The sequence below is a fragment of the Galeopterus variegatus genome, unplaced genomic scaffold (genome assembly GCF_000696425.1).
Source record: "Galeopterus variegatus unplaced genomic scaffold, G_variegatus-3.0.2 Scaffold845, whole genome shotgun sequence".
Lineage (NCBI taxonomy): Eukaryota > Metazoa > Chordata > Mammalia > Dermoptera > Cynocephalidae > Galeopterus > Galeopterus variegatus.
In genome coordinates, this window is record NW_007726956.1 from 607,508 (window position 1) to 622,106 (window position 14,599).

Below are 14,599 nucleotides of genomic sequence, written 5' to 3' on the forward strand. Positions count from 1 at the left end.
CGTGGTGCTGACAACACCAAGTCAAGGGTTAAGATCCCCTTAGGGGTCATCTTTTTAAAAAAAAAAAAAAAAACTGATAAAAAGACGACCGGTAAGGGGATCTTAACCCTTAACTTGGTGTTGTCAGCACCACGCTCAGCCAGCGAGCAAACCGGCCATCCCCATATGGGATCCGAACCCGGGGCCTTGGTGTTATCAGCACTGCACTCTCCCGAGTGAGCCACGGGCCGGCCCGGACAGTAACATTTTTAAGCCTGGCAAAAAGGATGCATTTTTCACATGAAGGAAAGAAAAACTTAATAAAAAATAGTTGCCATTTATGGGGCCTCTTCTTGTTTCAGGCATTTTTACACAATCTCCAATGTACAACCAATGAAAGGCCTCATCTTCAGATGGGTAAAGGCCCTTTATAGAGGGTAAGTAATTAATCCAAGGACACAAAGCTGGTAAGTGGTGGAGTGGGGATTTGAACCTATTCATTTGTTCATTACTTATTCAGTTAATAAAGATTTCTGTAGTGCACAGTATATGCCAATCCCTGCATTAGCACTGGGCCCATAGCAGTGTACGAGCCAAAAAGGACTTTGAAGTCTAGCAGGGGAGACAAGCAGGAAACAAGTAAACAAATAAATCAATATGATCATTAGGATCATGGTAAATCAATGAAGGGGATGGCTAGAGAATGGTAGAATGGGAAAGGTATGTGCCTTTAGATTCACTAGTCAAGAAAGGCCTCTCCTAGGACGTGATAGGTCATCTGGGAACTGAAGGATAAGAAAGAGCCTGGGGAAGAACTTTCTAAGCAGTCGGAACAGTACGTGCAAGGGCCATGAAGTGGGACAGGAGTACAGGCCAGTGAGGTTAGAGCACAGAAGACCCCGGGGGTGGGGCATGCATGGTGAGGCTCAGAAGAGAGGATGGAGTCATATCCAGTCTGACTCTCACGCCCATGGCCTTTCCATACTATCCTTCTCTCTGGAGAGTGTAATTTTAGTCACAGATGAGTTTGAAGTGTGGGCCTGGCCTGGGCTGGGTGCTGGGAGAGACAGAGCCATGTAAACAGTTACCCCACCAGGTGATATGAATGTGCTCTCATGGGAGGGCACCCAAAGCAGGGAGGGAGTGACTGGCTCTGCCATGGAGATTCAGGAAACATTTAAGCTGAGCCTGAAAGTATGAGTTGGAATTTTCCAGACTGAGAAGGGAAGGTGCAAAGGGCAGGAAGTGAAAACAGTATGGGCAAAGGAATAGAAGTCTGACAAGCATGATATGTTTGGGAAACAGCAAGCAGTTCTCTGGGGTTGGAGATTGGTTCTCTGCTCCCCGCTCCCTTCCCCAGAGCATAGAGAATGGTGAAGGGGAGGTCTGGAGGGGCAGATGATGTCTGGCAACCACAATATGTGCTGCAGTGTCATTTGCAATGAAAGTCTAATGCCGTCATCTTGGAAATCAGTTAAAAATTAAGATCTGGTCAGTGTACACATGAGTGAATTAAAAAGAAATTAAGACCTTGGTGCTCATAAATTACTTGGGGGTATATAAATTGTAACAATGTCTATGGAAGTTAATTTGGCAATGTCAAAATTATAAAGTATACATCTTTTGTCCCAGAAATTCTCCTTCTGGGAATTTATCCTACAGATACCCTTGTAAACATGTAAAATGTAGGAACAGATTATTCCTTCCTGTATTCCTTGTAATCTAAACAAATACGCAGCTATAAGAAAGATGATTCTCTATGTATTGATATAAAAAGATGTCCAAGAAATACTGTTTAATGAAAAAAAAAGAACCAACAAACAGTGTGAACAGTATGCTGCTTTCTGTGAAAAGGGAGGAAAACATTTGCTTGCAAAGCCTTAAAGTATGTCTGGAGGACATATAAATGCTACTTACAGTGATCACAGGCCAGGTGTAGGGTGGGAACTGGGTAGATGGGGACAGGAGTGGGAAAAATAGTTTTCATTGCCTAGCTTTTTATAGTTTTTTAAATTTTTGAACCATGTGTGTTACCTATTCAAAACTTTAAAAAGAACAAAAAACAGGCCTTGAGGTCAAATTAAACAGTCCATACTAGAAACTAAAATTGGGAGATGAGGGGTAGAGCAGGGTCAACAGCCTGTCCCGCAGTCCTAGCACCTTCTCCACTGTTCACACTCTCCTCATCCACAAACCCAGTATGACCCTCACCAGGACACTAACTAGCCAGGACTCCAAGGGCTAGGCCTCAGGGCCAGGCCCTCTGGTCTTCTGGGACCCTGGATTGCCTGGCCAGCCCCTCCATTCTTCCCAGTACCACATCCCTGCCTCTCCAGCTCTTCAGCTGCAGAGCCCAGGAGAAAAGGCACCCTGACCAGGCAGCCCCACTTAAGGTGGTCCTGGCTCACCTACTTCTTGGGTGTGACCAGTGCACAGCTTCCCAGGCCTCTCCCACCACCTCCAGAGGAAAGCTGTCCAAGCCCTCAAGGCCTGCTTCTTCCCAGCCCTGGACATACCTTGGGGCTAAAGACCTGCCTTAGACAGGAGCCTGGGCCTTTGTTCATTGCCCCCTGTCCACCGTGCTCTTACTTCAGCAGCTGGTGAGGAAAACATATATTTTCTTCTTGATAAACCCAATCCTTCCTCCCCTCCTCTGCACAAAGGGGCCACATGGGCTTTGGAGTCAGGCAGATCCAAGATCAAATCCTAGCCTGCCCCTCCCCGCTGTGATTCTTGGCCTCTCCCTGAGTGAAGGAGTAGGAGGAAATGAAATGGGAATGCACACACCCCAGCATGCAGTAGGTGTTCAGGGAGCAGTGCCCCCCACCCCATCTCTCTGACTTACTGCCCTACATGGGCAAGTCACCAGGTCTTGAAGAAGAAAAACATCAGCACTTCCTTTTTTATTTTTTTTGGCGGCTGGCTGGTGAGAGGATCTGAACCTGTGACTTCAGTGCCATCAGCACGATGCGATGCTCTAACCAAATGAGCTAAGTGGCCAGCCCAACAATGGCACTTTCAAACACCAGTTCACCCCATCCATGTACTCTAATTCTTCCCTTTTAGGTCCAAGTGTATCCAAAAATGGTCGAGACTCAAGCTCAATTTTTTCACCCACCCCTCCACTAAGCCCTGACAGTCTGCCTTCCACAGCCATCCCCAAAATGCCTCTTCTTCCCACAGAAATTGCCCTCCATGCCCCCAGTCAAATCCCAGGAGGGTCTCCGAAGCCCAGGCCTCAATACCCTTTCTGGCGTTTGATAAAGGTCATGCCCTTCCTGTTGAAATTCTACCTCTGAGCTTCTCTCCTATTTCACCGACCCTGTCTGATTCCTCTTGTCCTGAGAACGACTCCTCTCCTCCCCTCACGCCCTTGCAGGGTGGCAGAACCCACAGCAGCTTACACTATTCCCTCTGTTGGAAATGCTCTTCCCTGCTCTAAATCCCAGCTCCAGACCCACATCTCCAGGGAGCCTCATTGTGTTTGTTGCCTTTTCTTGGCCTCTTATTGCCTCAACTAGCAGAAAAGGTACAAGCTTTGGAATCAGATTTTGAATTTCTATCTCTTTATCCTATTAGCTGTGTGATTCCAGGCCAGGCAAACAGTTATGTCTGTCTGAGAGGGATAATGCCCACCTCCCAGGGCTCTGGTGAGGCTGAGGCTCCTACGTAAAGCATCTTCTCTTGTGTTGTTGAGAGGCAGGGTAGGCTTCATGAGCATGAGATCAACTAGTCTCACAGGACCCCCTTCCTTACTCAGAGGCTCCCACACTTGGGTTTAAGGCTCTGTGGTTTTTGTCTTGAAATTCTTAATCATTTTCTCCTTGACCTTGCATTTTGTAAATGAAGTCCGATGGGATAATGGAGCATGCATGCAGGACTTGGAACCTTGCTCATGTGTGGTCTCTGGCCGCATCCCCATCTCCCCATCTCCCCTGGAGTTTTGGCTACTTGCTTCACTGCTTTCTGTCACTTCCCCGCACTCTCTCCCCTCATCCTGCTTGGCCCAGGCCTCCCCCGCTCAGTCCTACCCTGCTACTATTTTGGGCCCTCTGCCTTGGGGTGGTGCAGGGAAGGTCAGTTTTGGACTACTGAGCAGGCCCCAGTGTGGCAGGACCACCACACATTTGGCAGGCAACTCAGCGGGGGCCTCTCTCTCACCTCTAACCCAGGTACTGAGCAAAACCTAGCACAGGGGTTGCAATCCCTTGAGGGTTACTGTCTACCGTGACTTGGGGCAGTGTTTCCACACGCAGGGGACATTGACTTCCCTGCCCCTTGCCCCAGGCTAGTGCAGCAGTCTTGGCAGCTGGCAGGAGGGGGACCCAGGAGCCAGCTGAGGGTCACACACAGGCCCCTATTGGGGTCTGCATTCGCCCTGTGAGTACACAACATTAAATGGCAAATACAAAACACCAAGACAGGTTGAGAGAGATGAAAGAAAGGAAAAAGTTCTATGCTTTAGTATCATTAATGGTATTTTTCCCCTGCTTTTTGAACAAGAGTCCTGCATTTTCATTTTGCACTAGGCCCCACAAATTATGTAGATGATCATGGAGAGAGGCCAGAGGGTCAAATTTGCCGTTCTCCCCAAACCAGGTTGCAGAGGTACACTGACTAGACTAAAAAAGGAAACCACCTATCATAAAATTTTAAACTGGAGAGTAGTCACCACACCACGCTGTCCATGATGGACTATGATTTCAGTTGCCCATTGCTGGGTAACAAGCCCCAACTTCAGCTCAGCTGGGGGGATCTGCTGGAGCACCTGTACCTGGCCTTTCCAGCAAGGCGGCCTCAGGGTAGCTTAGAGCACCAGTAGACAATGCAGAAGCATCATGATCTTTTATGATCTAGTCACTGAGCATCACTCCCACTGTCTTCTACTGATTTAAGCAGTCGCAGTCACTAGCCCTCTGGAGTCAGGGGGATTCCCTCCATCTCATGATGCAGGACTGGTGAGGTTATAGAAATTTGCGTGGGAACAGAGACACTGTTGCAGCCATTTTTAAAAAGTATAATCAGCCACACCTATACATTACATTTTAAAATAAATCCTTTAATAGCTTGTAAAGAACATCATAAATTTACATTATATTTACAGGAAGGGATTATGAATTGAAAAATATTAGTTTTTTGAATATAAGCATTTAAAATATGTCATCACCATCTTTAATATATGCTTTGGCATTTCTACATTTAAAAAAATATGCCAGTAACCAGCCAACCACCAAAAAAAAGATACCAATAGCTTCAAAAAATGGAAGTGGCTCAGGCCTGTCTAAATCTCTGGGATGAAAGTCTTGTTATATCTACACCCTGATCCCCCAGCATGTAGCACTAGGCATACAGTTGGTGCTTAATATACACTTATTTCAATATTAGCTAAGATAGAAGAAAAACTGTGGCTCCAGCCTAGAGACAAATCCCAAAGGAACAAGGTTTATTAGATGACTAAAACTTTAATTTCAGGTCATTTCATTGTCACCACTATCCAGAGTCTAAAATTGGTCCAGTTTCCTTCACTGGCTCACGTTGGCTGATTCCAAAGGAGGAATGAAAGCCAGATAATCAGGGCCAAAGATGTGCTTGTGTTGCTTTATTTTGCTGAACTCATATGGACAATTGTCTCAGTTTTCCCATCTACTCTCTATTATCTACAATTCTGTTTATTTCAATGAACATTCACTGAGGACATACTGCATGCTGGGAGCCACGCACTGAGCCAGCCACAGGAGATATAGGGATGCCCAGCATGGTCCCTGCCTTTGGGGACTCACCTTCCAGTCTGGAGGAGAAGAAAATGAATTACAGGCCCGTGTAAAGAACTCAAACATAGAAGACTACCCAGGGCTCAATGTTACCCAGAGAGGGCATGCATGATTGGAGAAGGCAGGGAGGGTCTCCAAATAAAGGTCTCCAAAGGTGGGAGATGAAAAGAGAGAAATGGAAGGAATAGGGCAAGTAAAGACAAACACAGAGGCAGGAAATAGCACACAGTGCACGGTAGCCAGACTCCAGGATGACCCCTAGTGATCCCTATCTCTCAGTATTCATGCCCTTATGAAATTCCCTGACACATTTTGTCAGGGTTGGTCTACATGACCAATAGAATCTGGCAGAAGTGATGATATGTCACTTCCAAGACTAAGTCGTAAAAGACAACGTGTGAAACTGCTAACAACAACAAAAAACTTTAACCAAGGTTTAAAAATAAAGTGTCGGGGGCTGGCCAGTGGCTCACTTGGGAGAGTGTCATGATGATAAAAATAAAGCGTCAAGCTGGCCAGTTGGCTCAGTTGGTTAGAGCATGGTGTTACAACACCACAGTCAAGGGTTTGGATCCCCATAACTGGCCAACCACCAAAAAAACAAAAATAAATAATAAAAATAAAGTGTGTCTTCTGTCTCTTTCTCTCTCTTTTGGATCATTTGCACTGAGGAAGCTTTGTCATGAGGCACCATAAGGAGAGGCCCACATGATGAGGAACTGAGACCTCCTGCCAATAGCCACGTGAGTGAGCTGAGAAGCAGACTCTGCAGTGCAGTCAAGCCTTCAGATGACCATCATCTCAGCTGACTACAACCTTAGGAGAGACCGTGAGCCAGAACCACTAGCTAAGCTACTCCTGGATTTCTGACCCTCATCAACTGATAATAAATACTTGTTGTTTTAGCTGCCAAGTGTGGGGGTAATTTGTTATACAGCAACGGATAACTAACACAGTGTGTGTGGGCACAAGGAGACATAAGTCATCAAATTTGCTGAGTGCAATGCCTAGCTCAGTGGCAGGGGCTGGGAAACGTTTGAGCTGTCCTCTATGTCAGGCTCAACACCTTACTTGAAGTAAGTTATAGAGGACTTCATTGTTTGCCTTCCTTTCTTCTAACAAAAGTTTGGGACCCTCCCTTCTCTTACTCTCAGTCTACCTGTTTGGCTGGGGTTCTCCTCCTGGTACGAGGAAAGGAGCCTGTGACTCAGGCACAGGCCCCTGGTCACTGTGATTGGCTCACATGTGACCCAGTGGATCCAATCAGATTGAATATTGGTTTGTTGGTTTGTTTGTTTGTTTGTTTGTTTGTTTGTTTATAACCGGTAAGGGGATCTTAACCCTTGACTTGGTGTTGTCAGCACCACACTCACCCAATGAGCTAACCGGTCATTCCTATATGGGATCTGAACACTTGGCCTTGGTATTATCAGCACCACACTCTTCCAAGTGAGCCACGGGCTGGCCCGAATATTGGGTTTTTTGAAAAAACACCCAAATAAGTCTTCTTGGCTTTCCCACGGACTTGAACTTTGAGGGATGGGAAGTCTGGAAGTGCCTCAGGCTCCTTTACACTATGAGAGCTGAGCCTAGGGTTCACAGGGCCTGGAACCTGCACTGAGCACTGCAACAAGCCAGACCTGGGCTTTTCAGTTCCACACAGCATCACACTCCCTTTTTTGGGACTTAAAATCATTGAGTTCGTTTTTCTACCACTTGTAACAGATGCCCTGGTGATCAGCTGCTGATTTCCTCTATGGAAACTGAATATTAACATTCAGTGAATGTCCTTTCATTTTCCTTTAAAGAGAGTTTCCCCAGCACACGTGGAAATCACTGGGGAGGCTATGCACACACTTCCAGGGGTAGAGAGTCTCTGAACTGAAAGTGTTCCAGGCCCCAAGGACCGATGGAGGTAAAGGTCTACCAGTGCCTCACAGCCTTCCTTCTGCTGTTCTGTGCCCTCGGCTTTCTCCACGCCAGCAACCTCTGAGGTTCTTGTGGATTCACAGGGTTTCGTGTTGGAGCAGCCCATTGACCCCCCTCACCAGACTAGGTCAACACATTGTAAGAACTTTGGCATTGCTTACAAGTAGACATTAGCACCATAACTCTGAGTCAGCAAGAACTGATGAGCTTTGTTCAGTAGCTGGAGATGTAATCCCCCGATATTCAGCATAAATTTGCGCCCCTTCACTTACCTCTCTAGAAAGGAAAGACTTAAAGTTGATTCAAGAGGATCAACCTTAGGGCCAGCCCGGTGGCGCACTGCTACAGTGCACCGCTTGGGAGCGCGGCGGCGCTCCCACCGAGGGTTCGGATCCCACATACAGACCGGTTCCCGCTCACTGGCTGAGCGAGGTGCGGGCGCGACACCGAGGTTTGCGATCCTGTTGCCGGTTCCGGTCCGGTACGGGCGCGACACTGAGGGTTGTGATCCGTTGCCGGAAACGAAAAAAGACAAAAAAAAAAAAAAGGATCAACCTTAGCTAAAACTCCTGTCATCAGATTAATAGAAATCCAGCCTATCCGTACAGCCCTTTTCTCAGCCTTAAGTATGATTTGCACATTTAAAAATGTGGAAGTTTCTTTCTCTTAGTTCATTTTTTCATTATGGAGATGGGCAACTGTGGTTTTATCTTCCTCCTCAGATTCCTTCTAGGAATGTTGGTGTCCCATAGACATTTGTTCTATCAGGAAGATAAAATTTTTATTTGGCTGCTGGCCAGTATGGGGATTTGAACACTTGACCTTGGTGTTATAACACTGCACTCTAACCAACTGCGCTAACCAGCCCACAAATGTTTTCTTTTAGAAACAATTTCAGGAGCCAAATTACTCCAAAGCATGTTGGTTGGCCATATAACATAGAAAGGAAATTATTAGCAACAATCGCTAACAGTGATAGAACATCAACTATATGTCAGGCATAATGCCTTAAGGTCATAAATCATATTATTAAATCTAACAACCCTTTGAGACAGGTACCATTATCATCTCATTTTACAGAGGAGGCAACTGAGGCAAGGACACACAGCTAACACTGTGTGTGTGAGCTCTTGATCCAATTCAAGCTGTCCAGCTCCAACCTCACCCCTATTTTTTAAAGTAACTTTATTTGGACATAATTTCAAACAAGGATAAAATTTGCAAAGAACTCCCATATATAGAACCTGTACTTTTAATTGTTGCAATCTAACTGTTCAACAAATAAATAGGCACTAAACAAGTAAGTAGCTAATCTTTTTCTTGTTTTTTTGTTTTTTGCTTTTGGTGGCCAGCCGGTCTAGGATCAGAACCCGTCGACCTTGGTGTTATCAGCACCACAGCCCTATCCCTCTTACTGAGTGAGCTAACCCGCCAGCCTGTAAGTAGCGAATCTTAATTAAGAAAACACCAATATACTTAAAATGAAAATCCAGGGCCGGCCTGTGGCTCACTCGATAGAGTGCGGTGCTGATAACACCAAGGCCACGGGTTCGGATCCTATATAGGGATGGCCGGTTTGCTCACTGGCTGAGTGTGGTGCTGACAACACCAAGCCAAGGGTTGAGATCCCCTTACCGGTCATCTTTAAAAAAAAAAAAAAAATGAAAATCCAAAACAAAGATTAATCTTGGCTGAAAGTCCCAAAACTGAAGTGGGAAATGAAGTGTCTCTGATATTTTCTGCACAATTCTTACTCATTTCTGTATTTGTCCTTCCTTCCTGAGGTTTACTTACAGTAATAGTCACAAAAGCTCAGATCTTAGAGACCCTTCAATAGTCCTCACATTTGGCAGATGGGTTAGCTGGTCTGAAGAGCTGAGAGCCCATGGCCTTAGGACAGGATCACTTCCCCCAACTCTGTGTGACCTTGACAGAGGCCTGACATCACAGAGCCTTGCTCTGTAAATGGAGTAAAGAATACAAATAGGTACTTCATGAGGCTGTTGAAAGAATTAAATAAGATATGTAAAGAATTTGGCATCTGGTAGGGATCCAACAAATGTTCCTTTTCTCTACCTTTTCAAAGAGCTTTTCCGTGCTTTGGAATATTTATCCAATATAGAGTCCCAGAAGTTTAATAACTAGATCAACTGGTATAAACATTTTTATGGCCCTCAATCTATATTGCCAACTTGTTTTCCAAAAACGTACCAATATAATGGCTACCAGCAACATGTGAGATTGCCAGTTTCACTATACTTTTGCCAACACAGAATACTGTAATTTTTTTCTTTTGGTTGTTAGTAAAAGGAAAGTACTTTATCAGTGTTTTAAGTTGTATCTCTTTGTTTAATCGTGGGGGTGAATATTTCCCCATAGATATGTTCCTTGTTTTCTGACTTACCTGTTCACGACTTTTGACCATTGGGGTATTGGTGTTCTTTCTTATCACTATGTGTGACTTATCTTTTACAGTAAAGAAGTTAACTTTTTATAATTTATATTTGCTGCAAATGTTTATTCCTAGTTTTCACCCTTTTATTTTTAAGCTGTTTGTTTTACAGAAAGGACATTGTTGGGTAGGAGGAAAGAGAGGGAGGAGGGAGGGAGGTTTCGGTAATGGGCCACAATAATCAACCACATTTATATCGACAAAATAAAATTTAAAAAAATAATAATAAATAAAAAAAATAAGCTGTTTGTTTTAGTAATTTTGTTGCTATAGTTATTATTATTGTGGTGGTGATTTTGGAGATTTTTAAACCGGAGAATTCTTTCATCTGTATTTTGACATTTTTTATGATTTATTTTATGGCTTTTATGCTGTCCTCTCCAGAGATTAGATAATTTTGAAGAACCAAATGTTATGAGTGGGATTGGTTCCCTCAAAAAGAGATGTTGAAGTCCTAATCCCTAGAACCTGTGAATGTGACCTTATTTGGAAATAAAGTCTTTGCATATGTAATCAAGCTAAGATGAAGTTGTAGTGGAGTCGGGTGAGCATTAACCCAGTATGATCGATGTCTTTATAAGAGGGGAAGACGAAGACACACAGGAGATAACAGAGGCAGAGACTGGAGTGCTGCAGCTGCAAGCCAAGGAAGGCCAAGGACCGTCAGCAGCACTAGGAGATAGGAGAGAGGCAAGGAAGGATTGTATCCAGAGGGAGCAAGGTCCTGCAGACACCTCAGTTTAGGACTTCTGGCCTCCAGAATGGTGAGATAATAAATTTCTGTTGTTTTGAGCCACCAAATTTGTGGTACTTTGTTATGGCAGCCCTGGACACTACTACGCCAAATTAAGGCAAATTTTTCTCATTAAAATCAGAACCAAGGACAACTGGGTGGAAATAATCCCATGCTGAATGTGGAAGTGCCAGGCATGTAGAAGAATGGGACCAAAGTGCTGTTTTCCCAGCAGCTAGAAAAATGAGGGGCAAGTATGATCTCTACCTTGCAAGTTATACCAACCAAATGACGGGAACATTTAAATGTAAAAAATGAAACTATAGAGGTACTAGAGGAAAACATGGGAAAGTTAAAAAAATTTTTTTTCAGTACAGGCTAAAGAAAGGCTCATTTCTAAGCATGATACAAATGCCAGAAGCCATGAAAGAAAAGACTAATATGGATCCGGATCCCTGTACCGGCCAGCCGCCAAAAAAAAAGAAAGGATGAATATTTAGGGCCGGCCCGTGGCTCACTCGGGAGAGTGCGGTGCTGATAACACCAAGGCCCCAGGATCGGATCCCACATAGGGATGGCCGGTTCGCTCACTGGGTGAGCGTGGTGCTGACAACACCAAGTCAAGGGTTAAGATCCCCTTACCGGTCATCTTTTGAAAAAAAAAAAAAAAGGATGAATATTTATAAAGTTGAGAAAAAAAAAGAAAAGATTGGTTTCCCTAATAAAAAGAGCTCCAAAAATCAGTAAGAAGAAACCAAAAACCTGAAAGAAAAATAGTCAAAGGACTGAACAGAAAATTCACAGAAAGGAACATGCGAATAAATCAAACGTATAAAAAGCCACTATCATAATAAGAGAAACTACACTGAGAGACCACTTCTCACCTACCAGACTGAATAAAGTCAAAAAGCGTTTGCTAACTACTTCCCACATGTTTTTGGTGCATTCTTAACTAAGAAAGGCAGAGGATTAAGACCACAGAGTCAGTGGATGAGTTCTTAAGATTCTTCGTAATGCTAGGAATTTGCGACCATTATACTTGTCACTATGCTCACCTATTAGCATCATCTGAGTGTCAAGACATCAGTAGTATTAGGAAAAGGGGCAGATCCCCATACCTCCTAGCAACAAAAAAAAAAAAAGAAAGAAAGAAAGAAAGAAAGAAAGAAAAGTAAGACAGGCAATATTATAGTGGTTAACTACAGTATAGTGGTTAACTCTGCATGGGTTTGATTTTTGGTTCTGCCACTTGCTAGCTGTGTGACCTTGGGTAAGTCAATTAACCTGTGAATCTCAGTTTCTTCATCTGTACAATAGGATAACAATGCCTACTTCACAGGGTTGTTATATCATGAGTTCATATATGTAAAGCATTTAGAATGGTGCCTGGCACATGGTAAGTACTATATAAGTGCTAGCAATTATTATAACCACAGGGTGACCCTAAAGTCTGGAAATATGGAGAGTTTTAGCATGCATTATCAATAAATCATTTATTCTGAAAATTGCTCTATGTTTCCAGACTTTGTAGCCACCCTATATGTACTAGGTACTTTTAAATACATTGCCTTCTTTAACCCTTTCAATAGTCCTATCTCCATTTTACTAATAAGAAAACAAAGGAACAGAGAGGTGAAGTAAGAAAACAAAGGAACAGAGAGGTGACGTAACCTGCCTAAGGTCACACAGCTAGTGAGGGCCAGGGCCAAGGTTTTATTTATTTATTTTTTTTGTCCTTTTTGAGACTGGCCGCACCGTGCTCAGCCAGTGAGCGCTGTGAGCGCACCAGCCATCCCTATATAGGACCCGACCCCGCCGCGGGAGCGCTGCTGCACTCCCAGCGTTGCACTCGCCCGAGTGCGCCACGTGCTCGGCCCAGGGCCAAGGTTTTATTTATTTATTTTTTTTGTCCTTTTTGAGACTGGCCGCACCGTGCTCAGCCAGTGAGCGCTGTGAGCGCACCAGCCATCCCTATATAGGATCCGAACCCGCCGCGGGAGCGCTGCTGCACTCCCAGCGTTGCACTCTCCCGAGTGCGCCACGGGCTCGGCCCAGGGCCAAGGTTTTAAATCTTGCTCAGTTTCTTTCCACTCCAGCTGCTCTGTCATCTTAGGCCATCCCCTTTGAGAGTGTCTTTCTCGGTCCCCAAAGGCACACTTTGGTCCACTGAGGATGGAAAAATCCAGCCCAGTTCCAGATGCTGGGCCCCAACTGGAGCTCCTGCCTGACTCCAGTCCTGCCACATGCTAGACTGATTTATAGAGAAGTCGGGGAGCATTCCCCACATCCCAGTTCCACCCTGAGGCGGGATTCCTAAGGTGGGAGAGAGGCAGGCTGATGGTTCCGCCTCCTGAGAACTTGGTGGGAGGGAGCTGGGGGAGAGCAGGTGGCCTCTGAGGCCCCAGAGAGAGATGCCAGGGCTCACATTTACATTTGGGCATAAACAATGGCCCCATAATTCCTTCCAACTCCACCCCTTGGGTACAGGCCCCAGAGTCTCTTAGCTGAATCTGTCCGGGCTTGTTCTGGGGGACCATCAACATGTGCAAAGTATACAGTGACCTGTTTCTAAATAGATCTCATTTGGGCCATGACTTTGAAAGCAGTCCAAAGGCCCCAACCTAAAATAGATAGCATACTGCCCTGTTATTTTCATGGCTTAAAAAAAAAAAAAAACCCTCCAAAGCAAGGCAAGTATTTTTATCACAGGCCTCACTTAGAATAGTAACACCTATTTATTTGGAGGGTGGAGACTGTAGGACCAGTTTCAGTGCCTGGTGACTATTCTGGACTGTGTGGATGAGCGTGCTCAGAGAGAATCCTACTCCCCATCAGAGGGCCTGGCTGGCTCAGGCGGAGACCCAGAACCCGGTTCTGTTTGCACCTGCTGGAGCCAGCAGCTGCTCCAGCCTCTTCCCTCACCCCCAGAACATACATACATAGCCCCAGGCCCCCATGCACTTCACTTTCTAAACTGCTCCAGGCCCTCGGGACCAGACCACAGGCTTTGCTTTCTAGCTTGGTGTCTCAACCCTCAGACTGTCTGTAATCTTCACCTTTTTCTTCTCACTGTGGCCACAATTCAGATCTTCCTTGGGCCAGTGGCTCACCAAATCTAAGAAGCATAGATCAGCCTGGAATAATCATAACCGATCCTAGCTAAAATTTTTTATTGAGCACTTACTAGATGCCAAGAATCATGCTAAGCATTCCTCATGTACTATCTTTGTTTTGTTTGTTTTTGGGGTTTTTTTTTGGTCCTCATGTACTATCTTACTGAATATTTAGGGCCACTCTATGAGGTTCGGCTATCATCTGTCCCATTTTGCAGAAAGAAAGACTGAAACTTAGATTAAGTAACTCTTCCAGGGTCACATAGTTAGGCAGAGAAAGATCTAGGAAATCTGAACCCAGGCTGAATGGCTCCCAATTGTGAGCTCTGGATCATGCTGTCATCATTGTAGGATTTTTTTTATGTATGAATGATATTTTCTTTCTTTTTTTTTCCTTTTTTGTCTTTTTTTTACTGACCGGTAAAGGGATCGCACCCTCGGTGTCGCGCCCGCACCGTGCTCAACCAGCGAGTGGGAACCAGTCTCCACATGGGATCCGAACCCTCGGCGGGAGCGCCTCTGCGCTCGCAAGCGGCGCACTCTCCAGTGCGCCACCGGGCCTGGCCCTGAATGATATTTTCTAATTTTGCATAATGTCCATTTACCTACAGAGACTATTAAA

General features: G+C 45.0%; 1 protein-coding gene across 1 annotated transcript in view; it reads right to left on the reverse strand.

Moving 5' to 3' along the window:
* The window catches only part of RAF1 (Raf-1 proto-oncogene, serine/threonine kinase), an 88,675-nt gene extending 79,125 nt beyond the window's left edge, over positions 1-9,550 (reverse strand). The window contains exon 1 of the mRNA XM_008572880.1: positions 9,524-9,550. The gene's annotated coding sequence lies outside the window, so the exon portion shown is untranslated. The remainder of the gene's footprint in view (positions 1-9,523) is intronic.
* Positions 9,551-14,599: the final 5,049 nt, after the last annotated feature.